The 10757-nt window shown below is 48.3% G+C and overlaps 1 non-coding gene across 1 annotated transcript; it reads right to left on the bottom strand.

The window, feature by feature from the left end:
* Positions 1-9829: 9829 nt before the first annotated feature.
* Positions 9830-9902, bottom strand: TRNAW-CCA. Its single transcript has one exon. It is a non-coding gene; the product is annotated as a tRNA-Trp (tRNA).
* Positions 9903-10757: the final 855 nt, after the last annotated feature.

The raw sequence follows: 10757 nt of genomic DNA, 5'->3' as shown, positions 1-10757 counted from the left end.
GGGCATTCCCTTGTGGTCCAGTGATTAGGACATCTTGCTCTCATTGCTGAGGGTCTGGGTTCAGTCCCTGGTTGGGGATCTAAGATTCCCACAAGCTGCACAGTATGGCCAAAAATACATATAAGAAGAAGAGGAAATTTGGGCACAGAGATGCCAGGATGTGCATACACAGAGAAAAGACATTGTGAGGCAACAGGGAGAAGTCGGTGTCTATAAACGAAGGAGAGAGGCCTCAGGAGGAGCCAACCCTACAGGCAGACACCTTGAGCTCAGACTTCCAACCTCCAGAACTTCAAGAAAGTATATCTCTGTTGCTGAAGCCATCTAATCTGTATTTTTTGGAAGGAGCCATCCAGTTTCCCCTCAAAGGGCTTCCCAGGTGATGCTAGTGGTACAGAATATGCTGGCCAATGCAGGAGACACAAGAGATGCGAATTTGATCCCTGGGTCAGGAAGATCCTCTGGAGAAGGAAATGGAAACCTATTCCAGCATTCTTGCCTGGAGAATCCCATGGACAGAGGAGCCTGGCGGGCTCCAGTCCATGGGGTCAAAAAGAGTCAGACACGACTGAGTGACTAAGAACATTTTCCAGTTTCCCAGCAAAGGAAATTGTAGGTAGGAAGGTCCCACGGCAGGGCAGTACTTGGTGTGTTTAAAGACCAGAAATGCTGCCAGTGGGGCTGGGACCCAGGAAACCAGGCAGGAAGGGAGGACCCAAGGGGTTGCTGAGGCCGCAGACTCAGGCAGGTGACTGCAGTGGCGGGCGTGACTCAGGCAGGAGAAGCTCCAGGTCCGAGGCAGTCTACCCATGTAGGGTTGGGGCAGAGGAGGGGTACACGGATGCGGGATGGACCTCTGGGGGCTAGCCTAGCACTGCTACTTCCTCGAGGAGGACCCGTGACTGCCGGGCTCCCATACCTCATGTTATAACCGGAAAGCAAAGCCCAGAGCAGAGGTGGCATGCACCACCATCCCTGGACACCTATCTTTCATTTTTAAATTTTATTATCTATTTATTTTTGGCTATGCTAGATCTTTGTTGCTATGCATGGATTTTCTTTAGTTGTGGCGAATGGGGACTATTCTCTAGCTTCTGTTGTTTTTCAGTCGCTCAGTCATGTCTGGCTCTTTGCGACCCCATGGACTGCAGCACACCAGGCTTCCCTGTCCTTCACCATCTCCCAGAGCTTGCTCAAACTCACGTCCACTGAGTCGGTGATGGCATCCAACCATTTCATCTTCTGTCGTCCCCTTCTCCTCCTGCCTTCAATCTTTCCCAGCATCAGAGTCTAGCTGTGTGTGGGCTTATTGTGATGGCTTCTCTTGTTGCAGAGCACAGGCTCCAGCAGTTGTGGTTCATGGGCTTAGTTGCCCTGAAACATGTGGGATCCTCCCGGACCAGGGATCGAACCCATGTATCCTGCATTGGCAGGTCGATTCTTAACCACTGGACCACTAGGGAAGTCCCCAGATAACTTTTTGCATGCAGAATTTTTCTTTTCCTTCTAAGGATTCATTCCTTAAAATAAGTCCCAGGAGGGAGATAATAAGAACATGAACATTTGCTTTGGGTCACTTGTTTATGCCTCATTCAGAACCAATTTGACGGCATGGTTCACTTATTGAAATGTTGCTCTTTTTAAAAAGCCCCTCCACAGATGTGAGGGCCCGACTTACTCCGCTTCAGTGGAGGGATGGGCGCGGGAACCAGGAACTCCGTCCAAAGGCTCCCGGCATTCGGCATTCATTCAGAATCGTCACCTCATTGTCAGAGACTCTGGGCGCAGTTCACACATGCAACCCGCCTGCACCTCCCCACCATGGCCCCCCAGAAGCTGAGGCCGAGCTTCCTGAGCCTCACATAAGCCCTCAAGCCTCGCTTTTCACCACACTCCCAGCCTCGCTCAGAACCTCCTCTTCACCCCCAAGAGGAAAGACGCCAATTCCAACCGGGTACTTAGAGTCCTTAAGCTTGCTCAGAGCCTGGAGGGGACGCTTGATTAAGAAAGACAGCGAAGATTCTGGGGTCCTGAGGCCGGGGTCGGAACTCAGTTCCTCGCTCCCCCCACTCCTGGCTGTGCTTGGTCGTATTACTCGACTTTTCTGAGTCTCCGTTTGCTTCTCAGAAAGGCGAGGGTCCTGATGGGTTCTGCTCCATAGAGCTGTTCTGAGAACAGGGTGAGGTAGAGTGTAGCTTTGCTCTCGTCAAGGAGCCAGGGCTGAAGTAACAGACCTTCTCATTTAGCTCAAGAGAAGGGAAAGAATAGGATGGGGGTGATTATGAAATACAGGGGTCTGGAGGCATCTACAAAGAACTATCCCGAAGGGGTTAGAGTGTCCTGAGGCAGATTTATCAGGTGGGAAGGCCTGAGGAGGGGGCTTCCCTTTCCAGGAGGAGGCCGGGCCCCTGGCTGGCTCTCTCTTGAAGAGTTTCCTGTCACACCGCGGCCTATGCGTGGTCCAAGGCGGCCACTTTCTCTGACACCCTGGCTCCCCACCTGCCACCCTTTCTGCTCCAAGACCCACAGTCGACACCCCATTTCCTCCAGGTTCTCAATGTCTCTTGATCCAAATTCTTCACAGAAAGCAGGGATCTGGTGGGCTCGGCGTGGAGCCTATGGGTGAGCTGCCTTTCAGTGAGGAGCTGTGGATGTGAGAGAGGCTGGATGCTGGGTGATGTGACCATGGGTGATTTCTGAGGAGGAGAGAACTGTTATAAAATGCTCTGGAAAGGCTACTTTGTTTTGTTCTATTTAGTTTACTTTTTTTAACCCTACTGATCCTTATCTCTAAAATAGCCTATTGTCTGTTGACCATGATTTGGTCTTTCTTTCACACACACTACCTGTCCAGGTGGTGACCAGGTTTTAGACCTTTTCACCAATCCCTCTTGGACCCAGCACTCTGCCAGGAAGTGAACATTTGTTACGTGTGTGATTAAGTCACCCCATGACCCTCCTCTTCAAAGTCTTTCTGAAGAGTTGGCCAATTGGCCCAGACTCAACTCTCTAATCAGCGGAACAAGCTGCCCTCAGTATCGACCACCAAGCTTCCGTCCCATCACTGGGATAAAACATTCTCTCTTGTTCCTCATCATTTAATCCCACCTTACTGGCTGTCAAGACCTCTGTGTTTCCACTTATGGCCTGTGAGGAGTGCTCAGACATGTTACCCCAGCTCCCTGAAGGTGTGGCTTTAGCCAGGCTGAACTACAATCCCCAGAATTCTTTAGAATTTCTTTAGAGTTCTTTTTTAAATTTTTAAAATTACTCCTGGGTTTCCCTGCTCAGTTGGCAAAGAATCTGCCTGCAATGCAGGAGACCCTGGTTTGATTTCTGAGTCGGGAAGATTCGCTGGAGAAGGGATAGGTTATGCACTCCAGTATTCTTGGGCTTTCCTTGTGACTCAGCTGGTAAAGAATCTGCCTGCAAATGTGGAAGTCCTGGGTTCACTCCCTGGGTTGGGAAGCTCCTCTGGAGAAGGGAAAGGCTACCCACACCAATATTCTGGCATGGACTGTCACAAAGAGTCAGACACAACTGAGCAACTTTCACTTCACTAATTTACTTTATTTAAAAGTTATTATTATTATTAATTTTAGCTGTACTGGGTCTTCATTGATGTGCAGGCTTAGGTACCCCATGACATGTGGGAATCTTAGTTCCCCAAGTCTTACATTGGAAGGTGGATTATTTATCACTAGACCACGAGGGAGGTCCCCTCTTAAAAGTTCTTTGGAGTTCCAGTTGGAGGGGGCGCGCAGGGGCAACTTGGGGGAGATCTGGGGAGGGTGTGTGGGAGGGAGGCGGCAGGCATTTTGGAGCCACATCTGCTGCCTCAACAAAAGTGAACAAGCGCAGCTGCGCCTGTACCGCTCGATCTTCCCCTGCATCTTCCTTCAGCACCCTGAGCTCTGATGAAGGGCTCCCGGTTCTGCAAACACCCACCCCACCGAGATCAGAGACAAAATTTCCATCTGTCCCTGGGGGCGCCAGCTCCTGCCACCGTTCCAGCTTGTTCTCGCCCTCCTGACTTTATATCCATCTTCTTTTCCCTGAGGACAAGTTCCAGCCTCAGACAAAGGAGAACAGCCTTCCAGGGACATCTTAACCAGCCCCCTAGCCCCGTGTGACACATCGAATCCCTGGAACAGGCACACCTCCTAGTGGGTTCTGCTTCTCAGATTGAACCCTGACTGATGTGTCTGCCAACACCTGTCTGCTCCCACGCAAACCAAGGAGGCTGGGCCTGGATAAAACTGTTAACATTTCCCTTCTTCCCCTGTCTGGATGGATGTGCTTTAAATTCAGAGGAATTCTAACATCATCCAAACAACTCCTTTGGAAACCAGAGCTATATTTACTACTAAAGTTATCAGCACCACATTTCTACTGAAAGGCAGACAAGGAGAAGGAAAAATATTCCTGGTTCCAGCTGACTTTGTGGGAGATGCTCTACAACTTTCAGATGAAATTTACATGCATCAGTAAGGGTATCACTACCTCCAGGAAGCTAAGAGTCATCATCACTCACAGTGACATCTTACGTATGCCTTCACAGGAGTACCTCACAGAACTTGGACAGCAAAGCAGGGCAGGGAATGGCCTTGTCGTATTGTAGTTGAGGAGACTGAGGCTTGGGTGGCTCTGTGATATACCCAGGCTTCCATAACTCAAAAGCCAGAGGTTGCAAACCTAGGGGCCTGAGAACCTAGCACAGCCTTCGGTTTTGTTTTATTTGGCACAGGCAATATTTTTTGTCTGGTTTGGTTTGTGTTTTTTATTAGCTTCCAACATTTGAAAATCAGGAAACTTGACCCTCTTCCCCCTTTAAAAAAAAAATCCAGATTTGCTCTTTGGCAGCAGACCCTGGAAGTCAGTAGAGGCTGCCCCCTTTAGATAGAGTGGGGGACCCCTAGTTCCTGTAAGCTAATCTCCCTCTTTCACTGTTTGTATTATCTACAGGCTCCTGTTGGCATTTGCATTCAAGTTCCTTGAAGATGAACAGAATTGAGGCTCAAAGCCAGTCTGATCGCAATTCTGCTGCTTTCAGTGAATCCCAACACAGCCGTGAACATTTAAAGCATGTATGGTCTCAGTCCTTTGATAAGAATTTACTAAGTTTCTATTCTATGTAGCTTGGGGGCGGTGGTGAACAAAACAGGTATATAAGCGTGTGTTCGTGTGTACGTCAACACACACGATCATTCTCATCAATTGGTGTGAGCATCAGTAGATGTTCAACACACAAGCCAACTGTCATCTAAGACCCTCCCTAGACCAAACGCAGACACTCTGATGTCCATCTCCATATTCCAGAGATTGTTTGCCTTTTCTGTCCACTCTTCTCTGAAAAGGTAGCAACTAATGTCCTTTTGGAAACGTAACTGCTTCAGTTTAAGGTTTGGGTCCCTGGGTTCCTACAAGACAGCTTACTGAAGCACACCAGGTCATGGAATGGTTAACTCCAGGGAAACTGAGTGAAACAGCCAGGCAATGGGCTGGGAAAGAGGACCAACTGTCCTGGTTGACCAGTTCCTGAAGCCAGACTTTCGGGGCTAATTCCATGGGAAAGTGGGTAGGAAACCGGAAGGAATTACTCACACTAGCTGGAAGGTTCCTCTTGACAATGAGATTTTCAGGGAGGGCCAGGATCAGTGGCTGGAGGGGGATGGAGGTTAAAGAGTCACGCTGCTGATTTAAGAGCTTTCCAGTGGAGCTAGAGGAGTAAATCGGGAGTCTTTGCTCATCTTACAGGGTTGTGGGCTGTCATGTGAGAGGGCAGGGTCAGCCGTCAGCAAGGCCTCTCCTTCTCTTTAACTGACTGTGTCATGGAGTAAGACTTTGCCTTCCTCCAGCCTCACCTTTCCCATCTGTAAAGTGGGCACTTTGGGCTCAAAGACCACTGAGCTCCACTCCAGTTGTAACAATCTGTTGTGAAGCATATTATGTCAAACCTACTTTTAGGGCTATTTTGCTTTGTTCAATAACCATGCAGTGTGACTTACCCCACATTATTAGTAACAGCCAACGTGTATTTTGCCTTGGCTAGTACTAAGCACGCTTTAGGTATTTTAAATGTATTAACGCATTTAGTTCCCATAACCAACCAAAATTAGCAAGGGAAGAAATGGAGGCACAGAGAGGCAAAGTAACTTGTTCCATGTCACACAGCTGATAAGTGATGAGGCTGGGACTGAAACCCAGGCAGTCCAGCTCCAGCATCTGCGCTCTTAGCCCCCACCCCGCTACACCACCTCTCTTAAGGTGGGTCTTATTTGCCTATTTGGGAATTTTAAAGCTCATCGATGATGAAACTGAGGCACAGAATGTCATCGTACAGGGCAGTGGTTAAAAGTTCAGGCTCTGAAGTCCGAGACCTGGGGTCCTATGTGGTTTGTCGCTTTCTACCTGGGGGGCCTTGGGAACATCACTGCAAGCCTCCGCTCACTCATGTGTAAAATTAGGCTAATAATTGTACCAGCTCATCCAGTCCCCATGGGAAGGCAGGGAGAGATTGCCTGCAAGATACCTAGCGCATCACTCCCAGGTGTTCGTGTGCAGGCGTGCATCTGTGTGTCCGCTGGAGGACGTGTATGGGGATGTTCATGTTCACAGGCTCGCCATTTGTAATAGCACCAAACTGGAGCGCGCCCCCATGCCCATCAGCAAAGCGCAGATAAGTAGTGAGAGGGGTATTCACACAAAGGAACACTCAACCACTTCGAGAATGACACTCAGCCACACACAGCAGCAGAGATGAGACTTGTAAGGACTATGTCGAATGAAGGAAGTCACACACAGAAGAGTATATCCTGTGTGATTCCACTGACACCAAGTTCAAAACTAATCTGTGCTGTTAAAAGTCGGGGGAGTGGGTCCCCTGAAGGGCAAAAGCATCATTGAAAGGCAGATGGGGCAGTTTTGTGGGTGCTTCCATGTTCTGTCTCTTGATCTGATGCTGGTTACAGGGGTGTGCCTAGTCATGAAAATTCATTGAGCTTCACTCTGATGAATACACTTGTTTGTATATAAATTGTATTCCAAATAATGTTTAAGTTAAACAACCCAATAATAATTATTATTGTTATTATTATTAGAAATGACTGATAGCCAGTTCTGGGAGGGTCAGGAACTTGCTATAGTAAAGAAGATGGTTTTAGGAGCCAGCCAGCACAGCACCCTGCCCCTGCTCCACTTCTTCTGGCTGTGTGGCCTTGGGTCCATTGCTTAACCTCTCTGAGCCTCAGTCTTATCTTCTATAAAAATACCAAGTATCTCATCAGGGTGCCTTGGGGACAAAACAAGAAAATGCATGCAAAGTCTGATGTGAGATTTGGCACCTGATGTACACTCAATAGAAGGCCCTTCCTCTTTACCTTGTATTTCAGTGTACCCGGCACATTGCAGGGTATGCGTGCATGCCAAGTGGCTTCAGTCGTGTCTGACTCTTTGCGGCCCTGTGAACTGTAGCCCATCAGGCTCCTCTGTCCGTGGGATTCTCCAGACAAGACTATTGGAGTGGGTTACCCTGCCCTCCTCCGGGGGATCTTCCCAACCCAGGGATTTAACCCGTGTCTCTTGGGGTTCTTGTATTGCAGGTGGAGTCTTTACTCTGAGCCACCAGGGTATACAGTAGGTGCATAGTACTGGCTTGTTGAATGACCCAGGAAACCCTTTTGAAAGTCGCTTGTCTGCTCTGGGAGTAGATGTGCTTCCTACACTGCAGATGGGTAAATGAATGAAACCCCCTGCTTCTCACTCAGATGCAGATGAGCCACCTGCTCAGAGGTCAGAACGTGGCTCCCTGTGCTCCGCTCACTCCCATGGGAACCTTGGGTTTGCCCTAAGCATATGTATTTCCTCTACCAGCTTGCCGGCTCTATTGCTTTCAGCAATGAGGCGTGGGGAAATCGCTCATCCCCTGTGTCAGCTAAGCTTCTCCCCTCCGGAGCTAAGCGAAGGGGGAACAGCCCTGAGTTCCACCGGATTTCCCTCCCGCTCTGGTTGGATTAAGCCCAGCTGTTTCCTTGCAGCCTGGCTGTCCTTACTCTGTGTAGAGGCAGAGCCTGTGAGGTGGGCAGTAGCTGGACTCCCCCCAGGGCATGGTAGGAAGCGCTTTGGTGGCATGCAGAGCCCTGTGGGAGCCTGAATCCTGATGGCACAGTGATAGCCCTCCCACCAAGGGGCGTGCGTGGGCCTCCCTACTGGACCCCACACCTCACTGCCTCTACATCGTCCTGATGGAAACTGGGACAACTGCCACAGCTCCCATTTCACAGTAGGGTAAACTGAGGCTTACAAGGGAGATGAGCCTCAGAAGCTGCCCAGGCTGGGAGGCAGTGATGCCCAGGTCAGGGTCCTGACCTCCAATCCAGGGGGTCTCCTGTCCTGACTTCAGGTGTCCACAGTGCCAGGCGGGCAAAGGAATGCTTGCCTGGAAGTCACCGCTTTATTCTCTGCCATTCCTGAGCCTGCAGACACTTCCCTGTTCCCTGCTTCATTCCATGAGTTCAGCCACCAGATACATATTCGGCTTCTACTACATGACAGTCACTGGTCTGAGTGCTGGGGATGAAGACCTCATCCCTGCCCACTTGGAGCTGATGTTCACTGGTGCCCTTTATGACTAATCTTGGCTCAGAAACTAAGTAACAATGCTTCCATGAGACAGGTTTCCTCCTCTTACACTTGATTCCTTTCACCAGTTCTGCCAGACCCCAGCATGGCATTGTCACTCACACGGTCACCATTGAAAGAAGGGAAGTGTAGGGAGGCAGTGTTCTTAAAGGGCATGACCTGAGGGTTGAACACAGCATTTATGCTCACGTCCCATTGGGCTGATCTTAGTCACATGGTCTCATCTAGCTGCAAGGGAAGCTGGGAAATGTAGTCTCCAGCTGGGTGACCCTCTGCCCAGCTAAAACTTAGGGATGTTGTTACTAAAAGGGAGAGAGGAAGGATGGATGTGGGAGCTCTCTCTGCCACACTGGGAGAGACAACAATAAATAGATACTTGTATACCATAAGTCAAGTGGACAGAGAAGGGATTTTGAGATGACATTTGAGCAGAAGTTTGAATGAATTAAGGTAGCCACATACTATCGAAGAGAAGAGGGTTCTAGGTGAAGGAAGCAGCAAGTAAAAGGCCCTAGGTAGGTTGGGGTGGGGGTAGGGGTGCTGATATGTTTGAGAAAAGCAGCTAGAGAATGAGTAAAAAGGGCCTGGCAGATCATATTTGAGTTTGATTCTGAGGGTGAAGCATGTCTGTGTATGTGTGGGATGGGGTGGTGAGTGGAACAAGCATCAAAGAAGAAGCCAAGTAGGAAAGCTAAACATTTGTCCAGGTGAGAGATGGGCCTTCATCTAGTGCGAAAGCAGAGAGGAGTGAGAAGAAATGAGCTATATTTTATCTACAAAGAATAGTAGCAGCATATACCATTCATGGTTAGAATATACTAGGTCAAAGGCAGCTCAGAGAGATCAAGGGCATCGTATCATTTTAAGCCTCTTCCTTGAGATTAAGATCAACATTCTGGATAATCTTTACATACCTTGCTTTCAAAAAAGAATATTCATTTTTAATAAACAAAATATGATTAACCATTATTATGCTTGTATCTTTATAACCTGTTCCAGTATTCCTATAGAAATACTTATTAAAAGTAGAATTATTAGAATGAATGATATAAGCAATTTAAATCCTGGTAGATGATACTAAATCATCCTCCAAAGATGTGAATAATTTAACATAGATTTTATTTTGTAGGTGTCTTCATTTTTATTTTTTAAAATTTTTTGCAGTACTGTGGGGCATGTGGGGTCTTAGTTCCCTGACCAGGAATTGAACCTGTGTCTGCTGCATTGGAGGCGTGGAATCCTAACCACTGGACCATCAGGGAAGTCCCTTTGTAGGCTTCCTTAGGGCAGAGGAAGGGCATGGACAGATCTATGTCATTCTTTCATAGAATTGTAGGGGAAGTGATTTCATTAAAGATGGACATGAAGTGTTTAGGGGATGTGCTGTCAAGATGGCAGGGGAAGTGCCAGCTTTTAAAGCTGGTGCAAAGTCTGAATCTGCTGGTAGTCGGGCACCGGGAGCACAGAGATGCCAGACAAGCGGATAAAGTGGAAAGGATTCTTCAAGACGTGCATCCACACACACATTTCTCCAGAAGAGGCCCATATTGCTAGAAGCAGCAGCGGGAAGCCATTATGAGAGCTTGCACAATCTATTCTAGCTGAGAATGTTTCCCAATATAATTTACAAAATTTCAGTTGGAAATGCATTAGCAGCTGAGCAGTGAGGAACTTCTATGGGGTAAATAGGAAAACTAAATTAAAACCCCAGCTTCGAACATGATCGACCGTGTGAGCAGCCCCTGCAGTCTTCTCTAACCTTTTCAAGTCCAAAGAGCCCTTTTGTTCCACCCAGTTTATGGGTTGGTTTTCATTTGATTTGGTTGCAGGAAGTTTTTATGGAATCCGTGTAAATGACTGCTGATGAGCTCGCATGCAAAACCATCCGTTCACACATTCCTCGTAAAAGGGCCTCGGAAGGAGAGAGAGAGAGACAGACATTTTAAAACCCACAGCACAAAAGAGAGATCAAGAGTGAGGGTAATAAGACAGATGGACAGACAGACAGGGATGAAGGCAGAGAAAGAAAGAAACAGAGAAACAGAGAGAGTGGCACCAAGGGAGAGGTTGAAAATGACACAATGCCCTTGACCTTTCCAAGTTGCCTTTGACCTAGT

This window comes from Cervus canadensis, chromosome 18, assembly GCF_019320065.1.
Source record: "Cervus canadensis isolate Bull #8, Minnesota chromosome 18, ASM1932006v1, whole genome shotgun sequence".
Classification (NCBI taxonomy): domain Eukaryota; kingdom Metazoa; phylum Chordata; class Mammalia; order Artiodactyla; family Cervidae; genus Cervus; species Cervus canadensis.
The sequence above is the reverse complement of the archived record's forward strand: the minus strand, read 5'-3'. Positions and strand labels throughout refer to the sequence as shown.